Source organism: Lagenorhynchus albirostris, chromosome 18 (assembly GCF_949774975.1).
Source record: "Lagenorhynchus albirostris chromosome 18, mLagAlb1.1, whole genome shotgun sequence".
In the NCBI taxonomy this organism is placed as follows: Eukaryota; Metazoa; Chordata; class Mammalia; order Artiodactyla; family Delphinidae; genus Lagenorhynchus; species Lagenorhynchus albirostris.
The window spans coordinates 13,614,780-13,633,508 of NC_083112.1; positions in this window are offsets into that span (position 1 = coordinate 13,614,780).

The following is an 18,729-nucleotide window of genomic DNA, read 5'->3' on the forward strand; positions in this document are numbered from 1 at the left end:
GGCAGGATGTATAGCACTGGGAAAGGTCTTTTATTTCAATGAGCTGGCATTGGGATGAAGAATTAATTTAGTGTAGACAGTTTTTTTAAATTTTAAACAAACATGTGTACAGCTATATTTTATCAGTGTTGTACTTTCAACTATACACTAGTGTACAGTTTTATGTATTAATTAAAATATATGTATGAACATACATTCTGTTGTTTATATTTAATGACATTTAAATTATGAAACATAAGATTTTTTTACAGTTCACAACAAGGTGGAAATGTAGCTTTAAATACTTAAATGAAAATGACTTGGTTACCACAACACTGATTCATATAAGAACCCTGAACTGACTTGAGAATAATCTTCATCCACCCCGTTGCTTTTTTGCATGATCAATCAAAAGTGCTCTCAATATAAATCAGTGCTTAGAAAAACTTGAAAAAGAAAATAAAGTACCTTTCAGTCAAGAACGTTTTTACTTTGTGCCCCTTGCCTTAGAAAAAATGTCCAGTTGAGAAAACACGGTGACTGTATGGACCTTTGAAAACAGAGACTCATATTGTAGAAGATGCAGTAGCTCAATATGAAGCCTGAGTGTGTCCCAAGATAGAAGTTATTGCTACTTCCTGAAGACTTCATATTGTTGAAGTGCAATTAAAATAATGATTAGAAGTCCACTTGCATTCATCTAACAAACTTTTACTATTGACTGCCAGTCATTTGGAAGTCTCTGTTCAACAATGTAGAGAACGTTCAAATAGGAACAAAATCTATTCCTTCTCCCTCAGTTTTACCCACAGCAACTCAAAACACCATTGAACCTTGACGCTCATCTATATATAGGCTTCCTATCCCCTTAGTTCCAGTTACTTGGAAATTATCATTTTCCCTTTAAACTCCATACATTTGAGGCAATATTAGCATTAAGTAATTTTATATGCAGTTCTAACCACTAGAATCAGAAATGCTGGCTTATCCTAAATACTGATTTTTCTCCTAGTCTCTCTTTTAAACTACTTTTTTATGATACTGTATCAAAAAAATTCATGGTATATTTATATTATAGCTTTTTAAAAATCTCATTTACATTCCAGTCCCATATTTCTGGGGATGTGACTTATTTCCAAAATAGACACATGGGAAGTATTTTAGTCTCATCCTCTAAATATGTACAAATCAACATTTAGCTTTGGTTACTATGCTGATGATGACTAAACTCTTGCAGCCCATGTGAATAGCATAGGATTTAGGTTGGAACAGATCTGGTTGAATCCCAACCCCATCACTTACTAGCCTGGTATCCCTAGGTAAGTTAGTTAACTTCTCTGAGGGTTTCTTCATTTGGAAAGCGGGGATAGAGAAAACCTTTCATGGAATTCATGTGAATACTATACTTGAATGTTCAACAAATTTGAAATTTCTTCATTTCTGGTTTCATTTTCAGTGAGTGATATTTCAAGACACAGTTTCCCCATTCCAGGGATACAATCTATTGTGTCTTGTAGCTCCTGTGACTTTCAATACAATAAATAGTAATTGTGTGAATACAAGAGCTACTAACACTGGTGGCTCAAATTTATTTCAACAGGAATTGCTCTTGACTATTTCTCAGTGCCTAAGATTTTATTGCTCGCTTTCCTAATTTTTTATGAGTAATATTTGAGTAGGAATTATTTTTCTCTGGTTCTACTTCTATAATCAGTTTGAATGGCAGGTGATTTAATCAGAAAGGTTTCTCACTAGTAAAGCATCTCCCCCCAACTTTTTAAAAATGAACCAGAAGAAATATCTGACTATTATGATAGTTATCGAGTCCATTGAGGTTTAGAGATTACTAGCTCAGCAACACCTGAATGCTGTTTTGAACTTGGGTATAATAAAGGTTGAACAGTTGAGTTAGGCACAAAGACACTGATCAAGGGGGAGATTTCTACAGCTTTCAGGCCCTGCTAGTCTGAGCTTTAGGCTGGCTTCTGGTTCTTGATGCACTCTTTTATCCTAGTATATCACACTCTTCTTGACTCTTGGAAGAAATTCTTGACTCTTCTCGCCCTGTTAGTGCTTATTGAAAAGTTTTACTGATATGCTCCACATTTCAAGGGTCTTATGCTATGACTACTATATTTATTAAGGTTCTTTTGGATGCAAACTACAGAAATCCATTTAAGCAATCTTAAGTGAGGAGAGGGAGGAAGAGGAAGAGAAAAGGAATGTATTTGAAAGGTACTGAAGATCTCAAAGAAACAGAAAAGGCTGAATAACAAAGAACTGGGTAGGGAAAGAATCAGTACTGCTATAGGGATTTAATCATAGGAATAGCAGACGTTTTTGTCCTTGAATACGATCATTCACTAGACTTGGCTTCAGTGACTAATAGTCTCCATTTTCTGGTCCATATTTCAGTCTGGGAAGGAAGCATCTGTTTGATCCACTTTGGACCAGGTGTCTATCTTCAGACTGATCAATCATAAAGCACAATTCCAAGAAAATAAGTTGTTGAATAGCCACCCTAGAGGTATCTACTCTTCCTATTCATGTTTTCAACTCTAAATTCTTTCTTTTCCTGCTCTTACTATATGTTTTGTCTTTTTTCTTCTCTCTTCCTGCCTTTGAACAACCCGGGCATTGCCCTGCTGAGTTTATCCTGAGTGAAAACAGATTACGGTTTCTTCGTCTTGTGGATATAAAGGGTTAATATTTTTCTCCCTTGCGCATTGTTTTAATGGAATATATTTGGAGATATTTAAAGGATTGTTTATTGTAGGAATCTCTTTATTTCCACTTGCTTTTAATTTTGTGGGGTAGAATGAAATACATCCTCTGGGGGGCTATACCTAAAGCCTGTTATATGGAAGAAAGCCTTTTTTCCTAATTCTTTGCTGGATTTATATTGACATACCCATTTAATTCAAAGTAAAATTAGTTCCAAAATAGATGAGGATGGTAATTCATAGATGTTTCAATGTCTATGGTTGAAAATACGAGGTATAGTTTCTATAATTGTTGCATAATCTAATTCCTAGGGCTCTGTGTGAGGTTCTTAGGCCTTAAGATTCGGGGTGGGTGGGACTGAAATAGTTAACATTTTAAGTGTTAATCAGAGAATAAAAGAAAAGGCTATTAGTATTTATATGAAATCACAGTTTACGGAAACTGAAGTTCTAACCTTAATATTTCAAATATATCTGTGCTATGTAAAACCCTCATGAGGTCTGATTTTACACAGCGATGAGTTCAGATAGCTCACATTTATAGCAATACCCAATCCTCAATGCTCTGAGCTCCCCCACACTTAACTAAGAGATGACCAAAATTTTCTTTATTCTTATACATAATCTGGGCTGTAGCCAGCAGCTCTCCAATTCCTGCATCGTGGAATCCATTGCTCTTGACATTCTTGATCATCATAGCTCTGCTGCCCTTGGGCCCTCTGTATTGCTGGCTGGGCTGGTTTCCACCCCTAATGCCTCTGGCCACTGCCACCAACATGGACCTACTTTGTACCATCAGGACATTGACTTCTGCTGCTCTTCTCTGTCTCCTTTTGGTAGGAGAGCTCCTCTCACTTTCCCTGACCAGTTCATGTAGGTTGATTCTCAGAGAGTGGTTGACCCTCTTGTGACATTTTCATTTTTCCCTTTATACCACAGCCCTCTGCTGCTCAGGCCACAAAGATACTTTGGGAAGGGAACAGAGATCACCAAGTACAGCGTAAATTTCATTGTACCTGCAGGCATTGCTTCTGCCAATATTGATTCCTGTTTTCTGTCTGACCTGTCCTGCCAGACTTCTTTATGACCAAGAGCTCCATTGTCTTTCAGCATCTTATTCCCATTTTAAAAGTCTGTGTCTTAATCATAGGCTAAGAACAAGGGTTTTTTTGTCATGAGATCCTTGAGTTCCAGGTAAATTAAGGAGTTACCCAGGCCTTTTGTCTCAGTCTCCCTCACCTTCTGTGGCCGAAAGAGGCAAGTTTTCCTAGAATGAATGGAGGCCCTCCATGAGGGTGATGTTTCTAGGCTCCATTCTAACTTCACCCAGCCAAGAATGTTCTAATGCATGTATATCTCTATCACCTAGAGACTGTGTGTATAACATGTTATAATACAATTTGTTTTCTAAAAATTGTAGTAAAATATACATAAGTATAAAATTTACCATTTTTAAGAGTACCGTTCAGTGGCATTAAGTACATTCATATTGTTGTGCAACCATCATTGCGATCCATCTTTAGAATTTTTTCATCATCGCAAATTGACACTCTGTCCCCATTAAACACTAACTTCTCAGTCATCCCTCCCCCCAGCCCCTGGTAACCACTATGCTACCTTCTGTCTCTATGAATTTGACTACTCCAGATAGAAGGAGAATCATATAGTATTTGTCCTTTTGTGTCTGGCTTATTTCACTTACATAACATTTTCAAGGTTTATCTCTATTGTAGTATATTCAGAATTTCCTTTTTAAAGGCTGAATCATTCCATTGTATATATAGATCACATTTAGTGTGTCCAGTCATCTGTTAATAGAGATTTGGGTTGTTTCTACCTCTTGTCTATGGTGAATAAAGCAGCCAGGAACATGGATGTAGAAATCTGCTCCTATCCTAGCTTCAACAGAAAAACAAAAAACAAGTATATCAATATACATGTTTAGATCCATTAAAGTTAGGAAGGTGCTATACAGCTATTTTATTTTAAAAAGGTTTGTAGCTGGGTTATTTAGATTAATGAAGTAAATCATTTATTAATATAGATTCATTCATTCATTTAGATTCACTAATTAAATCATTCATTTAAATTATTGAGAAGGCAGGAATATAAATATGAATGATATCATGTTCTTGCACTTAAGTTTCTTACAATCCAACTGGGGAAGCAGGCAGGGAAGCAAGTACTCAAAATGGTTTGATGATTATTAAGATGGTAATATCCACAGTGTGCTATGGGAACACAGAGTAGGGCACCTGAGAGATTCAGGAAGGCTTCCTAGGAGAGATGATACTGAACCAGAATCTGGAAACGTAAGTAGGATAACCTCTTTCAAGATGGGGAGAACCGGGGAGGAAGCTGTCCTGGCTAGGAAGAAAAATACTAATAATCCTGAAGCCTGGGAAAGTGGTCAGGGAAGACAGCTACAACATCGTGTGAAAATTGAGAATCAGTGGAGTTAGACAGACGCAAGATCATAAAAGGCTTTATTCCTGCATGGGCTGAGAAGTTCTGATTTTTAGCCTAAGAGCAAGTCTGACAATGCAGCTCATTTTCCTAAATGTTTACATACATTTTGATAAAGAAAATGCTTCTTGCATTAGTTTGGATCTAGTCTTACTTCCTGATACATCAGGCACAGCACTGCCACCTACTCAGGAACAAATTGTGCCAATACTTAATAACAGTCCACCCACAGGGACTTTTAAAATCAGTATAATTATGAGAGATTATAGCGCTTTCATGTTAGCAATTAATTTGTTCACTGTTTTTATCGTTGGTAAATGAAGAACGGGCTACCTAGAAGTACACCAAATTCTAAATAGAATGTTTAAAGGAAAATGGTTTGAAAATCCTATCCTGTTCTGAGTCAGACCAAAGCTATTTTGTGAAAGATCAACGTGTGTTGCACACCAGCTGCTTGTTTTCTGTTTGACAGACTCCACCTTCCTAACCGAGGTGTACTTCTTTACATTTGGTATAATCATAAGGTAAAATGTTGATAGATTGGACAAAATTAATGGATTACATGGTGAAAGGTGTTCAACAAAACATCCATTTTATCAGCCCCACTCTGTAAATTCAGGACAACTATATTCCAGTGAGACTCCAGTGACCCAGATATCACCTGGTGGTATGACTTGGAAATAAACAAACAAATTGGGGCAGGGAGAAAGGATCTTTGGGTTATTAATTACATTTTTTTCCACTAATCTATCTTGGTTAAAGAGCACGCTTCCGAAATGATACGTAACATTATTGTTCCATATTTTTTAACACTATATTATCCTTAGATAAAATTATATATTGAAATATGGCACTGTCACCATGCTATGGAAAAGTACCTAGTGTACTTCTAGGTAATCTGTTTTTCATTTATCAATGATGAAAACAGTGAACAAATTGCTAACATGAGAGCGCTAAACCCTATTCACTCCGTAAAGCAATAGGCCTAGTTTATACTCCTAAGAAGTCTCTTATATAATTTGAAGGACAATAAAAATTACAACATTGGAGAACAGTAAATATCTTTAAAAAAAATCAATCCATATCTAAAAGGCTGCAGAGTTCAGATACTGAAGATGACCAAATTACCAATACTTACCAATGTTTGATACTTAGATGCTTAGGTGATGAAAACCTTAGAGAATTTACAAGAAAATCTCTTTTTGAACAGCAAAAGCAGTGACACAGTTCTACAGATAAAAATAAGCACATCAGTGCATTGTCATACAGAACACATAGAGTTACTTTCTTTAAAGCACATCTGGCTTATAACTTCTCTGTACAACCATGTGTATGTTGTAGGATAATTTTTTTCCTAATGTACATTTCTTTGTGAAGAAAGCCTAAGAACAGAGCTACACGGAGAAAATTACACACAAGTATCCGGAAGAAAAACTTGTTACATACAAATGGATTTTCCTCCATATTTTGACGAAACATTTAACGTCTTTAAAACGTGACTGTAACCCAATACTGTATAAAGACCATAAGAGCTAGAACGTTTTCACTTTCACTGCAGGATCCTCACCACCTAGAATTAAGCTAGACACTAAATTCTCAGAACATTTCAGTGCCTATAAATAGCATACAAAATTTGAACAACAGGTCTAGAATCTATTTGGCATTCTTCTCTGAAATGTCAGTGCTCTCTGACCAAAGGCCACCAGAAACACACGTGTAGTCGAGTGAATTGGGTTGACTGCTAACAGCAATGACAGAAAATACACAGTACAGGCGAAATGCAAGACATCACAGTAACAGGGTATTAAGAAGGACTTACTCAGTGGAGGATCTGGGCTTTGGTTAGGTGGCTTTATGGAGGATTTAAGGAAGCAAGGCTTCACTCTGTATCAGGCATTGTCAGAAAGCAGAGATAATTCTTTAACTGGGTATCTCAATAACTCTTATCTTGAATGAGGGTAGACTAGAATGAAGAAACTCATTCTAGTAAAGAAGCTATGTTGGGCTTCCCTGGCACAGTGGTTGAGAGTCCACCTGCCGATGCAGGGGACACGGGTTCATGCCCCGGTCTGGGAGGATCCCACATGCCGCGGAGCGGCTGGGCCCGTGAGCCACGGCCGCTGAGCCTGTGTGTCCAGAGCCTGTGCTCCACACCGGGAGAGCCCACAACAGTGAGAGGCCCACGTACAGCTTAAAAAATAAAGAAAGAAAGAAAGAAAAAGAAGCTATATTTAGTAATATCAGAGAAGACAGAGGAATTTTTGTACCTTGGAAAATTTTTTTCTTAAGTGTTCATACATAATTACAGAGTGGTCTTATTTTTGTCTTGATCCAACATGGTCACAGAGTGGCCTCCTCTGATGTTGGTGTTCTGAAAATTGTTGACATTTAACAGGAGAACACCAGGGACCAGCTAAGGGGTGCCAGGCTCCTCATATTACCAAAGCGTGGCTGACAGGACCTGGCAAGTTCCTAGCTGCCGAAGGCCATTTTGGTTTTCCTCAACATTAATCTAGCATTTACCCTTTCAGTTGTGACTTCCATCCTTGAAGTGTTTTCAATGCAGTAATTTCAAATTACATGCCAACCTTGAGGGACACTTTGAAGATAATTGGCTAAAATCTTGAAATGGAAAGAAAGTCAGAAAGGATGAGCACCAAACTTAAAAAGTGGTTCCTTACGTAACAAAATAATGTAGTGGGATTATGAGATTCTTTTTGTGAGGTTTTTCTCTATTTTCTAATGAAAAATATTTTTCTTAAGTGTGTGAAATGCTTTGAATAAGGTGTTAAATGTTCAGAGTACTCAGAATTATTTTTATTATGAGTAATTCCATGTCAGTGATTAGTAAACAGAATGAGTTTTCTCAGTGTATGAATAATTTTAGATGAAAAGCAGCTTAAAATGAATGCAACATCAATTTTCACAGCCCCATTTACCTGTGAGACAAGGTGTTTCAATGTGACTGTAGGAGGGAGGGGCCCCTGCAGATATATGATTATAAGTAGTAATAACTGAAAACCGTTGAGTTGGAGCTGAACAGTTTGGTGGAGAAAGGAAAAAGAAAATGTCGAGATTTATAACTCCAGATTAGAGCCCCTCAGGTTTTCTGCTCAGGCTTTCTGCAGGTTTTCACAAGCATTTGTTTCAGACTGTATACTCAAGGCTTGTGTTCCAGGACCATTCACTCTGTTAGGGTCTTTTAAAATGGCAACTGGAGTGATTTACAAGAGCTGAACTTTGTCCTCAAATGTAAGAATAAGAAAAGCAAGGCAGCAGGGAAGTGAACTGCTAATGGATATCCACTTAAATATCTGATTACCAATATGAAGCCTCCAAATTAGCTGCTCTGTTTTGTCTGTCCATGGAATCACTGTCAATTCCAAGGTATGAGGTCATAAAAAAAAGTATATAGTAGAAAAACATAAACTTGAAGTGAACAACTAAAGTAAAGATGGAATAGTCTCTCATTCATTTATTGAGTCAACAAATATTTTCCAGGTGTCTACTGTGTACCAGGCACCATGCTGGATACTGGAGATACAAAGCTGGGGATAAGTTTTGATCAGAAATAACTATGCATTCAGGGTGGGGTGAAGGGAGCGGAAGTGGAGGTATATAACAGTCAGTTTCACGTGCTATCTGTGTTCATTTCCTATCACTGCTGTAATAAATTACCACAGTTTCGCGGCTTAAAACAATGCAAGTTTATTCTCTAACAGCTCTGGAGAAGTCCAAAATGGCTCTCACTGAGCTAAAATCAAGGTGTAAGCAGGGCCGCATTCCTTCTGGAGGGTCTTGGAGTAAAGCAGCTTCTAGAAGCTGTTCACCTTCATGGCCAGCACATTGCATTATTCTTACACATTCTTCTGCTTCCCTCTTCCATCTTTTAGAGACACTTGTGATTACATTAGGCCCACCTGGATAATTCAGGATACTTTGTTTTAAGGTCAGCTGATTAGCGACCTTAATTCCATCTGCAAGTTTATTAGCTCTTGCCATGTAGCATAACATATTCACTGGCTCCATGGATGAGAACGTGTATATCTTTGGGAGGCCATTTTTCTTCCTACCACACTCTCCAGAGGCAGGTATGAACAATGTACTTGCAGGACAAATGTCCCTGGAATAATTAATTGGGCATAGTTGTTCAGGCCTCTGTGTCTTTTGGTTCAAGATACTAGCTGTGATGCCTAAAATCTGTGGCTGAGAAAGCTAAATTTAGGTGATCTTTAAAACAGAAAGTTAATTGTCCTAAATCTTTTCCCTCTTTTAATTTTTTAGATTCTTTTTCCAAATCCTTCCTTCATTTATAACGTATTTTTCGAAGTTCAGGGGGAAAACATTTACCATCCCTTCGTTTAGGCATTGATATTTCCCTCCCATGATTACTTTATTTCAAAAATTATTTGTTTCAAATGATTTTTTGGGCCACCCTCCTCTCCTACTGCAAACTATAATCTTATATATATCAAATACCAAACCAAGGATGAATTTTGTCCAGACATAGACTGGGAGACTTATTTTCCACTTTGAATATATGCCATTTAACGTGTCTTCATAGTTTAACTCTGCACTCCTCAAGAGCAGGGTCTGAGTTTTGTATTCCTTTCATTCTCTACCCACAGCACAATGTCAGGCTTACATTATATATGCTCAGAAGTGCTGACTGTATAAATGACTGGACAATATAACCTGATTTCCTGGACTATTGAGTACCTGCAGATGTGATTTCAAACTGTAAGGTTTTGAGATTCTTCATTAAAAATACAATAGCCTAAGGAACAGTTAGCACGCAGAAAAATAATAAATCTGTTATTCTATACCTCAGTGACCCAGCAAGTTCCTTGGAATGGTGGTCTCTGTCGACCTGGTTTCCTGTGGTTCCTGGAAAGAACGCTGTGTCTGTTGGGAGAGAGCTGGGGGCGGAAGGGGGGGGTTGTAGTTACGCATTATTCCTAAGATGTGTCATCAACCCCTCTTAGTCTTTATGACCCACAAAGCACTCTTGTTTCCCAGACTGGTGAACTGAAGACTAAATGTTCCCATGGAAACTAGATGTCAGGAGTCCCTACCATTTCTTGGCCCATCACTTTCTTCATTACCCTGTCTCCTCTTCTTGGAGGCTCTGGACGTCTGGAAGTTGTTATTTGCACCCCAGCACGCTTCAGCTGTGCCACCTGTGCTTGCTGTCTCTCGGTTGGCTTCCTGCCCCTGTATTCTGAAACTGAGCTGCAGGAATGGAATGACTCCCCGACCCTCTTCGCTGCTTGGCAGTGGCCTTCCCATCTCTCTTTATATCCGGAACATAAATAGATCAGACTGTAGATATATCATGATACAGGGTATAGAAATCCATATCTCTGCAAGCCACCTCTCTAGCTAACCCTTTGGCCAAGGCCGCACCATTTCTCACTTCGATAACTGTAATAGCCCCCTTGCACTATCCCTGCTTCTCTACAGTGTGTTCTCAGTTGAGCAGCCCGGTCTCCGTGCACGTGAAAGACAGATAATATTACTTCTCTGCTGACAACCCTGCAATGGCTCCTCATTTCCTTCAGAGAAAATCCTAATGGGAGCTTACAAGGACCCATCTGATTTGGTCCCGATACTGCTCTGATCTCTCTTTGAAATAGTCTAAGAGCTCCTAGAAGTCATGACTGCTTTATACTGCCAGAATCCTGCACAATGCCTGGTACACGGTGCTCATCAACATTTCTTTAAATGTTGAATACACACCCAGATTCCCAGAGAAGAGCTAAAGCCTCCAATGGTTTTCCTCCATCATTCCTTCTCTCTGAGTCTGAGGGCAAACATTCTGAGCTGGAGGGAATCGGACTCAATGACAATCCTGAAACCTTCGGCCATTCAGGTCCAGGAACCAAGTCCTGAATCTGGCAGTGACTCTGTAAATGACTGCCTGTCATTTGACTTCACGGTGTACTTATTTCTATTTAACGTTTCAATTTCAGCTGAAATTATCTTTCAAATGTGAATTCCTTTTGGTTAAGAGTCAAATTCTTCTTTTTGACACTACAACATCAATGAGTAATTAACACATTTCCAGCTAAAAATATTAATGTATTTTCACTTGGTACTCATTTAAAACCATGAGTGCATTGATAATGTTACATTTCTTATTATTCCTCAAACCTCAGAAATGTAATAGTTTCTCAGAGCAATCAGTTGTATTTTAATTACATGAACATCATAAACTCAATGGAATGGAAATTTACTTTCTACTAGAAATTATCATAACAGAAGCACTTTTCAAAGATTATTTTCTGAGTCAGTTACTTGAGACTGAACATTGTGGAAGATTTATAAGATAGAAATTCTCTAAAGAGTTTAAAGTGTTTCCACATATTGATTCAACTCTCTTGCATTTTAATGAATGTATAAATATTTGAAAATTAAGTTATGCAGGGTGAAGATATCGCCACAGTGACTGTACTGGTCACATTTTACGTTTGTAACATACATTTTAAATTCTTGGCTGTTTTAAGTTTAGAAATTTATACTATTTTCTCCTTTGTCTTAAGAAAATCTTTTTAATTAAATTTTATATAAAACAAGCATAAAAGATTTAACATAAGCTTCCCAAAATAATTTAAAAGCTTTATTGTGATATAATTCACATACCGTACAATTTACTCATTTCAGGTGTACAACCTACTGGGTTTTAGTACATTCACATCAATTGTAGAGTATTTTACTTACCCTCAAAAGAAACCCTGAAACACATCAGCAGTTATTCCCCATTTGTCCTCAATACCCCTAGCCCCAGACAATGATTAATCTGCTACCTCTCTTTATATTTGCCTATTTGAACATCTCACATAAATGAGACTGCACAATACCTAGTCTTTTATGACTGGCTTCTTTCATTTAGCATAATATTTTCAAGGCTCATCAATGTTCTTACATATAACAGTACTTCATTCATTTTTATTGTTGAATAACATTGTATGGCTGCTCCACATTGTGTTGATCTGTGCATCAACTGATGAACACTTGGGTTGTATTTGTATTTTGGCTATTATGCAAAATGCTGCTGTAAACATTCCTGTAAAATTTTTTGTGTTTTGTTTCCATTCCCTTGGGTGTATTATCTAGGAGTGGAATTGCTGTGCTCTATCATAACTCTATATTTAACCTTTTAAGGCAATGCCATACTGTTTTCCAAAGTGGCTACACTATTTCGTATTTCCACCAGCAATGTATCAGAATTCCAATTTATCCACATCCTTGTCAACACTTGTTATTGGCTCTCTTTTCGTTTATAACCATCCTAGTCTTTACCAAGTAGTATCTCATTATTTTGATCTGCGTTTGCTTAATGATTAATAACATTAAGCATCTTTTCATGTTTTTATTGGTCAGCTGTATATCTTCTTTGGAGAGATGTGTATTCAGATCCTTCACCCATTTTTTAGTTGAGTGATTTGCTTTATTATGGAGTTATAGGATTTCTTTATATATTTCAGATACAAGTCCAGAAACAAATTAGACAGATGATTTGCAAATATTTTCTCCCATTCTGTATGTTGTCCTTTTATTTTCTTGATGGTATTATTTGAAGCACAAAAGCTTTTACTTTTAATAAAGTCCAATTTATCTAATTTTCTTTGTTGCTTATTTTTCTGATGTCATCTCTAGGAAGGCTTTTTCTAACCCAAGGTCACAAAGATTTTCTCCTATATTTTCTTTTATAAGTTTTATAGTTTTATACATTACTTTTAAGTCTATAATTCTTTCTTTCTTTCTTTCTTTCTTTTTTTTTTTTGCAGTATGCGGGCCTCTCACTGCTGTGGCCTCTTCTGCTGCGGAGCACAGGCTCCGGACGTGCAGGCTCAGCGGCCATGGCTCACGGGCCCAGCCGCTCTGCAGCATGTGGGATCCTCCCAGACCGGGGCATGAACCCACGTCCCCTGCCTTGGCAGGCGGACTCTCAACCACTGCGCCACCAGGGAAGCCCCTATAATTCATTTTGAGTTAAATTTTCTTGTAGGATGTGAGGGAGGAGATGGACTTCATTCTTTTGCATGTGGAAATCCAGTTGTCTTGGTAATGTTTGATGAAAAGATTCTTCTTGGGCTTCCCTGGTGGCGTAGTGGTTGAGAATCCCCCTGCCAATGCAGGGGACACAGGTTCGAGCCCTGGTCCGGGAAGAACCCACATGCCGCGGAGCAGCTAAGCCCATGCACCACAACTACTGATGTGCTCTAGAGCCCATGAGCCACAACTACTGAGCCTGTGCACCACAACGACTGAAGGCTGTGCATCTAGAGCCCCTGCTCCACGACAAGAGAAGCCACTGCAATGAGAAGCCTGCGCACCACAATGAAGAGTAGCCCCTGCTCTCCACAACTAGAGAAAGCCTGTGCACAGCAAAGAAGACCCAACACAGCCAAAACTAAATAAATAAAATAAATTGATTAAAAAAAAATCCTCGAACAAAACTCCATGAGCCATAGTCAGGAGAATCAACCAACAGCAAATTTGGACTCTTAAGAACTTCAGATAATAAAAGCCTCAAATTCAGAATATAAAATAAATATGTTTAAAAGAAAAATAACTAAAAGGAAATAAAGAAAATGATTTAGAGATGCCTTTACTCCAGCATTTTAATTTTGGAATTCAAATTTTGTTTAAAATTATAGATGTTTAAAAACTTTGGTGCTAAACATTAACAAGAATAATTAACGGACCATAAGTCACTGTGAAAAGAAATGTAGGTAAAATGCACTATAAACACTTAGATGTCCTTACTGTTGGTTACTATAATATCTGCTGATTATGATGACTGAACATATAATGATACATCTCCAGGTAAAAGAATGCATCTCTAGGTGAAATTAAAAATCAAGACTGGAAGAAAATATCGGTCTAATCCATTGATCAATGTTTAACTCTCCTCCACAACATCATTATCAATTAATTATCCAACTTACTTCTAGTAAAGAGAGCTCTCAGATTTATAAAGCTGTCCATTCCATCTTTGGACAACTTTGGTATAACACTGGTATTAATCACCTTTCTTTGATTTTAAGCATCTCAACTTTTCTCTAAAAGCATCTTCAAATTTAAAATCTTTAGCCTAGTTTGTAAAGGTCAGTACTCTCAAAGTGGTACCCCTGGTTAAAATCACTCCCTGATACCATTTTGGCTAGAAGACATTTTCATCTCTATGCATTTAGCTTAGCAGAGATTTGAGGTAATAGGGAGAAGGAATACATAGTAGAGGTACACTCAGTGGGTCTAGATAAGCAACTCCCTAACATAGTTGTATTTGTAATAAAAGCTCTACATGCCTCAGCCCTTTTAAGCCCATTTACTTAGAAATCAATGCTATTGATTGCACTTTATTCCTTCTATAGAGTATGACAACTAGTAAATAAATGTCTATATGTTGACATAGGCTTTTGTTGTCCATTTGACTTAAATATATATAGTTTAAGTAAAGCTGAATAATTTAGATGATAAGAATGCTGATTACCCACACATATTTTTAAAAAGACCTTGAAAAACCCAGATATTAAGTTATACATAATTGTGCCTATAAGGAAGACTCTGGTGTTTATTCTTTTTCCTTCAACAATTTCAGATTAGGAGAAAAGAAATAGCAGTGCATTCAACATTTTCAAAAGCAATCTTTTATATCAAAAGATGAATTAACATCTATATACACATGGTTACCTGAACAAGTACTGAAAAATTTGCTTTTGGTTTGAAATAACTAACTTATTTGAATCAAGATCTGGGTCTCAATGCACAAAATCTAAACATATAATGATCATGTTTTTACCTGATGATGGACTGGCTTTACCATGGTCAAAGATACTTTCTGATAGTCTTGTGTAGAATAGCAAAGTTATACTATCCAAACTGTTTATGTATCTCAAGGGTCTTACAAGTTCATGCTCTAGTGAAATTATTTTTTCCTACAGAAACAAGAAATAAAGCCCTCAGTTTTCAGAAACTAAACTCTCTGAGTAAATCATGCAGTTTCTGTGGGCCTCAGTTTGCTCATTTGTAAAACGAGTTGTTTAATCTTTAACACACTATTGAGTTCCAAATTTTAACTATGTGATATTTTTGCTAATGAAGTAAACACAGCATTTAATATCTCAAAAATGTGTGTTTTTTTTTTTTTATTAAGGAGTGCAACTCCAAGGAATAGAGGGAGGAACAAAAGACATGGGGCTTCGAAGGATAGGACGCAACGCAAGGCGATGTGGTCCTGTGCTGGTTACTGATTCACAATGAGCTGTAGACACAGCTATTCAACCAGCAGGGGCACCTGCTCTTAACTCTTAGCTAAGAGCTCAGTTACGTGGGGCATCTCCAAAAGGACTGCCTGGAAACAAACCATTATAAGGAGAAAGGATAAGTAATTTATCTACCTGGTCCCCTTTGAACCCCTTTTTGTCATTTATCAAAGGTGGCCCCAAAGGAAATAATTACCCTGTGCTTCTGAGTTTGCATCCTCCAGTCCTTCACAAGTTCCTCAGGAACCCAGATCCTGCACCCTGTAATGTGGCAAGATCATCCAAGTCAGAATAAATGGGAGTAGCCAAGGGCTCTGGGAGTGGCAGCATCTCATAAGCCTACAGACAGTGAATCCATCATGGTGACGGCTGGAGCGAGCTATGAATCTGAGGCTCTTGCATATACACAAAGTCAGGAGGCTCTGAGCCTACAGACAGTGAATCCATCATGGTGATGGCTGGAGTGAGCTATGAATCTGAGGCTCTTGCATATACACAAAGTCAGGAGGCTCTGAGGAGACTTGTATGAGGCACCAACACCAAAGGCTCTCAATTCATACTTGTTTATTGATGATTAGCTAGTTTTTCTCTTTTTTTCTTTTTTTGCTGCTTGTGCAGCATGTGGGATCTTATTGATAGTTCCCCGACCAGGGATTGAACACCCCTGAATTGGGAACACAAAGTCTTAACCACTGGACTGCCAGCAAAGTCCCGTCACATTTGTTTTTTCTAAATATATGCACAGTTATGCGATATTGACTGTGCTACGAGTATCTTATTAGCAAAATATCTGCTTTGAAGAAGTTAAATTTAAGACATCTTTTGGATATCAAAGCGGTAATGTTGAGAATGAAGTTATATATATATATATAACTTCATATGTATATATTCATATATATATATGAATTTGGAGCTTAAGGGAGAAATTTGAATTGCATATATAAATTTAGGTGCCATTAGTTACTATTTAAAAGCATGGGCCTAGGTAAATACTGTTGGGGTTCAGGGCAGGCCACCCCCTATATACTCAAATGGCATACTGATTATTCTGAGTTAAAGTTACTTAAGACATGGCCAGTGCAAGAGGGATGCTCTGACCCTCCTCTCTGGCTCCCTGAAAGCAATGTCTCCTGTAAAAAGTACACTCCCTGAATCTGGAGATAGAAGGACACAGTTATCTCCAGAGATAGGGAATTTGGCTGAGATGTCTATATAAACAAACCTTGTTACTTGGTTAATTTACTAACTCAAACCCGAGCTATGGTTAGATTCTTCACTAATTGAGCACCTAAAACCTAAGTTTTTTTGTACTGTCAATTCCTCACATATTGCTTCTTTGTCTAAAAAATATAAAAGCTGCCTGCTTTGACCACTTCTTAGGTCCCATTTCTATGAGACCTCCACGTGCATGAATTAAAATTTGTTTCTTTTTCTCCTGTTAATCTGTCTTGTGTCCATTTTATTACTAGTCCAGCCACAAGAAGTCAAGATGGGTAGAGGGGGAAATTTCCCCCTCTCTGACAATACCTTTACGTTACTGTAAAACTTAACATGCTTATTGTTTGTTATATTTCTTAGACATAAGATCTATGAAGAAGGAATGTGCCTCGTTTGTTCACCTATGTGTTCTAGGAGTTTAGGACAGTGCCTAGCATCAAAAAATATTTCTGAATTTTGTTGATTGGGAAAGGTTGTAACTTGAGAGTAGAGGAAGGAGAAAGGAATGTCGGAGATTTGAGTAGAGAGAATTTATAAAATAATGTTCTGTCAAGTTGGGGAGTAAGTTGGGGAAGTTTCAAATTGCTACAGAAGGTTAAGAGCTAAGATTTGTGATCGTAATTCAATTTGAGTCCATTCAGTGTGGGTATATTTTCTTCAACCACATTGAGTACAGCGTTAGAGCAGCAGCTATAAAAAGAGCTCCGTTCAATTAATGTAGGACCTTCAAAGTGATTCAGACAGGTTGGAGAGAGGGAAATGAGATAAGTTTAGTGATGGTTCATGAAATCTGAACTGCCTAGACAGCAAAGAAACCCTCTGTCTGAAGGGGTGAAAGACAATGAAAAGTAAGAGGATAAATAGATTGATGATCCTGATGGATGATAAATTGTTTAAATGTAGGGTTAAGGTGACTTACTCCATGAGTTAGAAAGCCAAAGATTAGTGGTCTGAGAGTGGGATGGTTAAAACTATAATTCTGGGTGTGATGTGATTATTGAAGTGTTGACATGAGGTGCAGGAAGAAATGCTTGGAAGCAAGGTCAACGAGCTGGAATAGTTACCCAGAGCTCAAATTCCAGATAACACGTAATTGCTACTAATAAGAAATCTTATTCTAGTCAGCTGATCAAACGTGCACTTTCACAAATAGGCCAGCTTGTCCCCAAAGTACATAGTAATCACAAAGCAGAATGCCAGTGAGTTCTCTGTTTGCAGAGTCCCAAGACAAGAGTCTCTTTTAGACGCCAGAAGGGAGAAAATTAAACTCATCGTTCTATTGTAGTTAGAATTTCATCTAATTAAATTAAAGAACAGATTGAATAGTTTAACATATTTCAACGTTCGTATGGCATTGAAAATCCTTGGCTGGCAGCTGTGTATATCAGCAGGAAATCAGGGGAACGCAGGAATGAAATGAATATTTAGAAGTGGAAACAACAGGCAGTGCTATTTCTAAAACATCCTTTGCTGCTTACATGGCAATACCAGTAGTTAAGACATGAATTTAACGTTATTAATATACTATCAAAACATAATAGTAATTATAACATCATGAGTTTTAATATATACCTACTTAAACTTTTATTTATAAACTCTTAAATTTTAAGGAACTGAACACGTAAAAGAGAGAAGCATATATCTTGAGCTCTTCATTTCTCTCCTTATCCATTAAATTCCAAAAATATAAACAACCATTGTTACGACCGTCATACCCATACAACATCCAAACATGTTTTGAGATGTGTAGCACAAAAATGACTTTGACATTCAGCATCATAACTTATACATAGATGCATAACTTACACAATTCCCAGGAATTTGAAGTGAGCTAAATCCTCCACATTTTACTATTTACCATTTTTTGTGTGAAAATTCTCATAAGTGCTCAAAGCAGAAAGAATTGTATAACGAACTATACACTCATAAGGCTGATTTGATAATTCCCAAAATTTTACCACAATTTTATTCTTTGCATTTTTAGTTGAAAATTTTGAAGAAAAATGTCAAATATCTTATCACTTCGATTCTACATATTTCACAATTATGTAGTTTGGGGTTCTAGTATTATA